The sequence below is a fragment of the Erythrolamprus reginae genome, chromosome 7, assembly GCF_031021105.1.
Source record: "Erythrolamprus reginae isolate rEryReg1 chromosome 7, rEryReg1.hap1, whole genome shotgun sequence".
Lineage (NCBI taxonomy): Eukaryota > Metazoa > Chordata > Lepidosauria > Squamata > Dipsadidae > Erythrolamprus > Erythrolamprus reginae.
Window position 1 is genome coordinate 6,996,393 of NC_091956.1, and position 10,230 is coordinate 7,006,622.

The following is a 10,230-nucleotide window of genomic DNA, read 5'->3' on the forward strand; positions in this document are numbered from 1 at the left end:
ACCTTTGTCGTCAGGCATGGGGGAACTGAGACATCTCCCCCGGGCATGTACAATTTATGCATGGTATGTTTGCATATATTTTTGCTTAGTAAATGGGTTTTTTAAAATATTTTAAATTATAATTATTAGATTTGTCATGAATTGTTTTATTTTGTTGTGAGCCGCCCCGAGTCTGCGGAGAGGGGCGGCATACAAATCTAAATAATTAATAAATAAATAAATAAATAAATAAATAAATAAATAAATAAATAAATAAATAAATAAATAAATCCAAACTTTTGAATTCTCAAGAATTTGGCAACATGACACAATGCTAAAGAAATTGAGGGCCTGACTAACAAACCCTTTGCTTTTGTGACGCATGTGGGTGAACCTCAAGAGAAGTTGTAACTGGACTCTTTTTGGAGTGGAGCATTGAGCAAACGATACTTAATCTCCCATTGAAAATATCAAACCAGCTAAATTCCCAAAGTGGCTTGACCTTCAAGCAAAATAAAACAGATTAAGGAAAGAGACTAGAAAGGTTTAGCATTAACAAAACTTAAACTAGTCGGGGCTATTCCTGGAGATTACCTTTCTTGTGAATTTTTAAAGGTTTTTAGACTGTTTCTTAAAAGTTAAATTTATTTGTTCAGGCCTTCCGTTCATGTCCCTTGTTAGTTACTTGCCTAGAAACATAGAAGACTGGCGGCAGAAAAAGACCTCATGGTCCATCTAGTCTGCCCTTATACTATTTCCTGTATTTTATCTTAGGATGGATCTATGTTTATCCCAGGCATGTTTAAATTCAGTTACTGTGGATTTATCTACCACGTCTGCTGGAAGTTTGTTCCAAGGATCTACTACTCTTTCAGTCAAATAATATTTTCTCATGTTGCTTTTGATCTTTCCCCCAACTAACTTCAGATTGTGTCCCCTTGTACTTGTGTTTATTAAAAACACTTTCCTATTAAAAACACTTCCCTCCTGGACCTTATTTAACCCTTTAACATATTTAAATGTTTCGATCATGTCCCCCTTTTCCCTTCTGTCCTCCAGACTCTACAGATGGAGTTCATGAAGTCTTTCCTGATACGTTTTATGCTTAAGACCTTCCACCATTCTTGTAGCCCGTCTTTGGACCCGTTCAATTTTGTCAATATCTTTTTGTAGGTGAGGTCTCCAGAACTGGACACAGTATTCCAAATGGGGTCTCACCAGCGCTCTATATAAGGGGATCACAATCTCCCTCTTCCTGCTTGTTATACCTCTAGCTATGCAGCCAAGCATCCTACTTGCTTTTCCTACTGCCCGCCCACAATGCTCACCCATTTTGAGGCTGTCAGAAATCACTACCCCTAAATCCTTCTCTTCTGAAGTTTTTGCTAACACAGAACTGCCAATGCAATACTCAGATTGAGGATTCCTTTTCCCCAAGTGCATTGTTTATATAGACATGCTGTAATTATTTTGATTGTTAATTCCGAACCTCCAATTATTGAATTTAAATTTTAATCGAAAGGTTAGATTAGCATGGCTGGCTGGGGAATTCTAGAGGTCACCAAGTCTTAAAAGTTGTCAAGGTTGGATACCTCTGATCATTTATGAAGCTTTAGGGGCAAATTTGCAATATTTTAACATTACTATCTGGCACTGGAGATTAATAATACCAACCTTTCCCAATTTATTTTACTTTTGCCGGTGGTCGCTAGTGGAGGAAATGGTGAACCCGTGAGGTGTGTGTCATAAGTGTGTCAGAGGTGACACACCCTAAGATTTTAAGCAACAGCCGACAAAATCTATTCTGATAAGCACTCCCTGTTGTGAAATTTGTGGAGGTTACAGAGGCTCTGTGAGAATGGAGTGTGCTTTCACGTAGAGCTCAGATTTTGCAAAAAAAAAAAGGAAAGGAAAGAAAAGGAAGGAAGGAAGGAAGGAGAAGAAAGAAAGAGAAAGAAAGAAAAAGAAAGAAAGGAAGGATGGTAGAAAGAGAGAAAGAAAGATAAAGAAAAGAAAGGAAGGTAGAAAGAGAGAAAGAAAGAAAGAAAGATAAAGAAAGGAAGGAAGGAAGGTAGAAAGAGAGAAAGAAAGAAAGATAAAGAAAGAAAGGAAGGAAGGTAGAAAGAAAAAAGAAAGAAAGAAAGATAAAGGAAGGAAGGAAGGTTGAAAGAGCGAAAGAAAGAGAGAGAGAGAAAGAAAGATAAAGAAAGGAAGGAAGGAAGGAAGGAAGAGAGAAAGAGAGAGAGAGAAAGAAAGAAAGAATGAAAGAAAGAAAGAAAAGAAAGTACGAAGAGGCCATGTGGCTTCTGAGTCTCTGAAAATTTGTTGGCATATTAAACTTTTATGTCATTTTTTTATTACTTTGTATAAATAGCTCAAGGTGGCGGACATACTTAATAATAATAATAATAATAATAATAATAATAATTTATTAGATTTGTATGCCGCCCCTCTCCGAAGACTCGGGGCGGATCACAACAACGATAAAAACAATATTATAATGGCACAAATCTAATATTAAAAAACTAAAAATCCTATCATAATTAAAAACCAAACAGCACATACATACCAAACATAAATTATAATAAGCCTGGGGGAAAGATGTCTCAAATCCCTCATGCCTGGCGCTATAAGTGGGTCTTAAGTAGTTTACGGAAGAAAAGGAGGGTGGGAGCAGTTCTAATCTCACCAGCAATATATAGAATGCTGGTGAGACCCCATTGGGAATACTGTGTTCAGTTCTGGAGACCTCACCTACAAAAAGATATTGACAAAATTGAACGGGTCCAAAGACGGGCTACAAGAATGGTGGAAGGTCTTAAGCATAAAACGTATCAGGAAAGACTTCATGAACTCAATCTGTATAGTCTGGAGGACAGAAGGAAAAGGGGGGACATGATCGAAACATTTAGCTACAGTATATTAAAGGGTTAAATAAAGTCCAGGAGGGAAGTGTTTTTAATAGGAAAGTGAACACAAGAACAAGGGGGCACAATCTGAAGTTAGTTGGGGGAAAGATCAAAAGCAACGTGAGAAAATATTATTTCACTGAAAGAGTAGTAGATCCTTGGAACAAACTTCCAGCAGACGTGGTAGATAAATCCACAGTAACTGAATTTAAACATGCCTAGGATAAACATATACCCATCCTAAGATAAAATACAGAAAATAGTATAAGGGCAGACTAGATGGACCAGGAGGTCTTTTTCTGCCGTCAGACTTCTATGTTTCTATTCTTCGATACTGAAAAAAGCAAGTTATGTCTATTTTTCACACTTAACCACCATTGCCGCATTCCCATGGTCATGTGATCCAAGCTTAGACGCTTGGCAACTGGTTCATCTTTATGACGGTTGTCATGTCCCAGAGAAGTCAGGTGTCCACCTTTTGTGACCTTTTGGCAAGCAAAGTCAAAACCTGATACATTGCTATTGTAACTTTGAATGGTCACCACACATTACACTCCCCAAGTACCTGGCTAGTTGCACAAGTATCTCAGCCCTTCAAAGAAGGCCAAACCAGGACACTGGCTCCAGCAATATCCCTGAAACTCTATTTTATTGATATAGGCTAAAACAACGGACTCTTGAAAGTGTAATTGATTCTCTCTTCCCTCCCACGGGTAATTCAGAAAATAAGGGTGGAGACGATCTTGAGTTTCTTTCTAATGCTTTCTTGCGTTTCCTGGGCTTCAAGCATGCAGTGATACCTTGTCTTCAAACTTAATTGGTTCCTGGTCGAGGTTCTTAAGGTGAAAAGTTTGTAAGACGAAACAATGTTTCCCATAGGAATCAATGGAAAAGCGATTAATGCGTGCAAGCCCAAAATTCACCCCTTTTGCCAGCCGAAGCGCCCGTTTTTGCGCTGCTGGGATTCCCCTGAGGCTCCCCTCCATGGGAAACCCCACCTCTGGACTTTTGTGTTTTTGCGATGCTGCAGGGGAATCCCAGCATCGGAAAAACGAGCGCTTCGCTGGCAACGGAAGTCCGGAGGTGGGGTTTCCCAGCGAAGGGAGCATCAGTGGAATCACAGCATCGCAAAAACACCGAAGTCCTCAAAACCCCACCTCCGGACCTCTGTGTTTTTGCGATGCTGCAATTTCACTGAGGCTCCCCTCGCTGGGAAACCCCACCTCCGGACTTCCGTTGCCAGCGAAGCACCCATTTTTGTGCTGCTGGGATTCCCCTGCAGCATCAGAAAAACATGGAAGTCCGGAGGTGGGGTTTCCCATGGAGGGGAGCCTCAGGGGAATCCCAGCAGCGCAAAAATGGGTGCTTCGCTGGCAACGGAACTCCGGAGGTGGGGCATCCCAGCAGCAGCGGTGGGTTTGTAAGATGAAAATAGTTTATAAGAAGAGGCAAAAAAATCTTAAACCCCGGGTTTGTATCTTGAAAAGTTTGTATGACGAGGCCTTTGTAAGACGAGGTATCACTGTATTTTGTGTACATCTCCTTTTGTAAACACTTCTGGAGCCTCCCTTTTGTGAGTCTCTGCAGCCTCCCTTTTCTCTGGAGCTTTTTGTTCTCTGGGGTCTTGGGATAGATCTACCTGTGGGGTGCAGTGAAAGGCAGACAAATCACCCTACAGACATCAGGTCAAAGTCCTAAAGCTTAGAAACCAATAGAAACCAATGGAATGGAATGGGATAGAAAATAGAATAGAGTAGAGTAGAGTAGAGTAGAGTAGAGTAGAGTAGAATAGAATAGAATAGAATAGAATAGAATACCCTTAGACTATCCACTGTTGACCTCGCCCGATTCCTAAGAGGACAGTAAGGGGCGTGCATAAGTGCACCAGCATGCCTACCATCCCTTTCCTAAGTTTCTCTCTTATTAGAACCAATAGAGCCGGGATGGCGCAGCAGGTAGAGTGCTGTACTGCAGGCCACTGAAGCTGACTGTAGATCTGTAGGTCAGCGGTTCAAATCTCATCACTGGCTCAAGGTTGACTCAGCCTTCCATCCTTCCGAGGTGGGTAAAATGAGGACCCGGATTGTGGGGGCAATAGGCTGGCTCTGTTAAAAAGTGCTGTTGCTAACATGTTGTAAGCCGCCCTGAGTCTAAGGAGAAGGGCGGCATAAAAATTGAATAAATAAATAAAATAAAATAAATATCATGTATATAAATATTGATATATCTTTGTATACTACCAATACATACTCAACAAAACTAAGAAAATAAGGAATGGAATGGAATAGAATAGAATAGAATACTTTATTGGCCAAGTGTGATTGGACACACAAGGAATTTGTCTTGGGGCGTATGCTCTCAGTGTACATAAAAGTAAATATACACTTGTCAAGAATCATGAGGTACAACACTTAATGATTGTCCTAGGGTACAGATAAGCAGTCAGGAAACCATCCATATTAATATAAATCGTAAAGATACAAGAAACAAGTTACAGTCCTACCGTCATAAGTGGGGGGAGATGGGTGATAGGAGGGATGAGAAGACTAATAGTAATAGTAATGCAACCTTAGTGAATAGTTTGACAGTGGTGAGGGAGTTATTTGTTTAGCAGAGTGATGGCGTTGTTGTCTGGTAATCTAATATATTGTAAAAACAAAATTGACATAGAAGATTACTTATATGACTCAGGATTTTTATTGTCAACAAAACTGGTGTATATGACCTATCGAATACGAGTTGTAATAGAATGTTAACATAGTTTGAACCGCTATTACGATTAGCCCCACTTTCGTCCAACTTTCTTTTTTTTTAAAATGTTTTTGTGTTGTTTTGTGTATTGTATTGATCTATGTATTTCAATAAAAGTTAATTTTTTTTTAAAAAAAAGGTCTTCTAGTCCAACTCCCTACCTATGCAGGAAACCCTACACTACTTCAGACAGATGGTTATTCAACCTCTTCTGAACACTGAACACACTCAAAACCGTAGAAATGGTGGTAGACTTTAGGAGAAACCCTTCCACCTCTCACAATACTAGACAACACAGTATCAACAGTAGAGACCTTCAAATTTCTAGGTTCTATCATATCTCAAGACCTAAAATGGTCACTTAACATCAAAAACATCATCAAAAAAGCACAACAAAGAATGTTCTTTCTGCGCCAGCTCAAGAAGCTCAAACTGCCCAAGGAGCTGCTGATACAGTTCTACAGAGGAATCATTGAGTCTGTCATCTGCACCTCTATCACTGTCTGGTTTGGTGCTGCAACCCAACAGGATCAACACAGACTTCAGAGGAGAATCAGAACTGCAGAAAAAACAATTGCTGCCAACCTGCCTTCCATTGAGGACCTGTACAGTATACTGCACAAGTCAAAAAGAGGGCGGGGAAAATATTTACTGACCCCTCACATCCTGGACACAAATTGTTTCAACTCCTACCCTCAAAACGTCGCTACAGAGCACTGCACACCAAGACAACTAGACACAAGAACAGTTTTTTTCCTAACGCCATCACTCTGCTAAACAAATAATTCCCTTAACACTGTCAGACTTTCTACTAAATCTGCACTTCTATTCTACTAGTTTTTCTCATCACTCCTATCACCCATTTCCTCCCATGTTGACTGCATGACTGTAAGTTGTTGCTTATATCCTAAGATTTTTATTAATATTGCTTCTTCATTGCTTATTTGACCCCTATGACAATCATTAAGTGTTGTACCACATGATTCTTGACAAATGAATATTTTATTTTATGTACGCTGAGAGCATCTGCACCAAGACAAATTCCTTGTGTGTCCAATCACACTTGGCCAATAAAAAAAATCTATTCTATTCTATTCTTCTCCAAAGCAATCTCTATATTCTTCCGTTCTGTAATGAGATGTCTGATGGATGTTCTTCACTGTTAGGGAAGAGAGCAACTTACTACCCCGTGGATCACATGCTTACTCACATGCTTAATCAGATCAGCACAATTTGGCTGTCACTCAGAAAACATGCAGTAAAAGCAGGGCAGGGATCAACCATGGGAGAAGTGAATCTCACACTGGCTCCAAGTTCTGCCAACTCAGAAGACTTGAAGATATCACTGGAGAAAGTGTTTAACAAATGTCTCCCTTAGCAATTGAAATGTTGCGCTCAATTGGGACCATAAGTTGAGGATTACCTGTATTCTGTATGGGCCAAGTGAGAAGTTCTCAGCCATTTTAAAAAAATAATGTATTTTTTAAAAAGTTATTAAATATTTAATATTTAAATGTTATTTAAAATATATTTTAAATAACATTTAAATATTAAATATTTAATAATATTTAACATTTAAATGTTATTTAAAATATATTTTAAATATTATTTAACATTTAAATGTTATTTAAAATATATTTTAAATATTATTTAACATTTAAATGTTATTTAAAATATATTTTAAGTCATATTTAATATTTAAATGTTATTTAAAATATATTTTAAATAAATTGGGGAGTTCAGGGGCAAAGTTGAACTGTGTAAGAGATTCCCTGACCCTTTGTTGAATGGAAAATTCTTTTGATATTCACCCTTTATTTATTTATTTATTTATTTATTTATTTATTTATTTATTTATTTATTTATTTATTTATTTATTTATTTATTTATTTATTTATTTATTTATTTATTTATTTATTTATTTATTTTGTCCAATACACAATGAGGGTTTTAGTGGGTATATATCTATATACACATAGTAAAATACATGATGAAGGTTATAGAGGAGATACTCATAGTAAAATATATCTAAGAAAGAATAGAAAAGAAGATATAGTAATAGAACATATCAATGAAAGAATAGAAGAAGAGATATAGGAATAGAAGAAAGGTATAGGAGATATAGGAGAGCAATAGGACAGGGGACGGAAGGCACTCTAGTGCACTTGTACTCGCCCCTTACTGACCTCTTAGGAATCTGGATAGGTCAACCGTAGATAATCTAAGGGTAAAGTGTTGGGGGTTTGGGGATGACGCTATGGAATCCGGTAATGAGTTCCACACTTCGACAACTCAGTTACTGAAGTCATACTTTTTACAGTCAAGTTTGGAGCAGTTAATATTAAGTTTAAATCTGTTGTGTGCTCTTGTGTTGTTGTGGTTGAAGCTGAAGTAGTCACCAACAGGCAGGACGTTGCAGCATATGATCTTGTGGGCAGTACTCAGATCTTGTTTAAGGCGTCTTAATTCTAAACTTTCTATGCCCAGGATTGAAAGTCCAGTCTCAAAAAATAAAGTTTCTTTTCTTTCATTCCCAGTTTGCTGTATTTCATGGTTAGCATCCTCTGTCAAATTGGCTCTTCCCGTCTAGCCAACCAAGCAGGATTAAAGAATAGACAGCTCGAAAAACCTGTTACTAGATTTCTTTTTTTAAACAAAATCATCTCACCATCAATATAAAATGAGAATTTGCCAACTTTGTATGCTGTTATTCCATAGAAATTGTACTTTGGTCTTTGCACATCACTGCCCTCGTTTTAAAACATGCTGAAAGATTACGTAAGAAAATGTGTGGGTGATGCTACTAATATTTCAGAAACTTGTGGTTGAATAGTTTCCAGTTCCTCAGCGTTTTGTGTAGTTCTTTGCCCTTCCTAATGATTGAAAAAGAATAAATTATGCAAGAACGTTATAATGCAATGCATAATGAGGTCTCTTTCGGCAAATGCATTTGGTATAAAGAAGCAGATTGGTAGATTTCAATTCTTGCAGATCAGGAAACGGCTTTCAACAGATTTAACAGATTAAGAGAGTTGGAATTGAGTTATATATACTGCTCAAAAAATAAATAAATAAAGGGAACGCTTAAACAACACAATATAACTACAAGTAAATCAAACTTCTGTGAAATCAAACTGTCCACTTAGGAAGCAACACTGATTGACAATCAATTTCACATGTTGTCAGCACATTCAACTTTGCACAGAACAAAGTATTCCATGAGAATATTTCATTCATTCAGATCTAGGATGTGTTTATTTATTTTTATTTTATTTATTTATTTTGTCCAATACATATTGAAGAGGATAGACATGAGGTATTATATATAAAGAAAAGATATAAAAGTAGAGGAGAAGATATATGAAAGGAAGAAAAGATATATGATATATGAGATATGAGATAAAGGAAAGACAATTGGACAGGGGACGAAAGGCACACTAGTGCACTTATGTACGCCCCTTACTGACCTCTTAGGAACCTGGAGAGGTCAATCGTGGATAGTCTAAGGGAGAAATGTTGGGGGTTAGGGGTTGACACTACAGAGTACGGTAATGAGTTCCACGCTTCGACAACTTGATTGCTAAAGTCATATTTTTTACAGTCAAGCTTGGAGCGATTAATATTAAATTTGAATTTGTTGCGTGCTCTTGTGTTGTTGCGGTTGAAGCTTAAGTAGTCATTGACAGGCAGGAAGTTGCAGCATATGATTTTGTGGACGATACTTAGATCGTGTTTTAGGTGACGTAGTTCTAAGCTTTCAAGACCTAGGATTGATAGTCTGCTTACGTAGGGTATTCTGTTTCGAGTGGAGGAGTGAAGGGCTCTTCTGGTGAAGTATCTTTGGACATTTTCGAGGGTGTTGATGTCCGAGATGTGGTATGGGTTCCAGACTGATGAGCTGTATTCGAGGATGGGTCTGGCAAAAGTTTTGCAGGCTCTGGTGAGTAGTGTGAGATTACCCGAGCAGAAGCTGCGTTCTTTGAGTGTTCCCTTTATTTATTTATTTTTGAGCAGTGTTTAAAAATAATAAATCAGGGATATAAACAAACAAATAAGTAAAAGAGACAGGCAGGCAAACAAGAAACTGCCCTTACTTTTAAAAAAAACACACCTCCTAACCAAATTGGCTTCTCTCTATAAGGTTACAAAATTCTTCGACCAGTATGAAGAATTTGCTAACCTCTTGAAACTCATATAGCATTTTAGTCCGATACCATTACCCATCTCCTCCCACTAATGACTGTATGACTGTAACTTGGTTTCTTGTATCCTTACAATTTATATTGACTGGTTCCTAATATGATTGGATTGCTTATTTGTACCTGGACTATCATTAAGTGTTGTGCTTTATGATTCTTGACAAACATCTTTTCTTTTATGTACACTGAGAGCATATGCACAAAAGACAAATTCATTGTGGGTACAATCACACTTGGCCAATAAAAGTCTATTCTATTCCATTCCATATTTTCCATTCCATATTTTCCATTCCATATTTTCCATTCTATTCTGTTCCGTTCCGTTCCATTCCATTCCTTTCCATATTTTCTATTCTATTCTATTCATTTCCATTCCATATTTTCCATCCCAT